Source organism: Podarcis gaigeae, assembly GCF_964106915.1.
Source record: "Podarcis gaigeae genome assembly, chromosome: 11".
Classification (NCBI taxonomy): Eukaryota; Metazoa; Chordata; class Lepidosauria; order Squamata; family Lacertidae; genus Podarcis; species Podarcis gaigeae.
In genome coordinates, this window is record NC_139687.1 from 47890768 (window position 1) to 47891196 (window position 429).

Genomic DNA, 429 nt, shown 5'->3' on the forward strand with positions numbered 1-429 from the left:
TAGACCAAGGGAGATCAATAGTTTGTATAAAGGCGGCAGCTTCCTGCTGCAAGGTGGAACCGGGCAGCTCACGGCGTCCACCGGCCGCCTTCCCCTTCCCCAATCTTCCCCGCTTTATCCCTTTCCTAACTGCCGGCGCGTTCTGGGCAAGAGCATTTCCTATTGGTCAAGCGCGGCAGGAAGCCCTCGAGCCCGTTTGTACCTCGCGCGGCTATAACGTCGCTCAGAGGAGCCAGCAACCAATGGGCGTTTTCTGGATTGGGCGACGGCTGCGCAGGCGCAGAAAGCGAGTCGACGTCGAAGGGGGAGCGCGATGTTTTACTTCTGTGGTAAAAAAGGGGAGGGGAGAGAGAGAGAGAGAGCGCGAGCGAGCGGGATCGCGGCGCCTGCGCACAGTGTCCCTTCCCTCCCGCTCACCAACACCCCCTC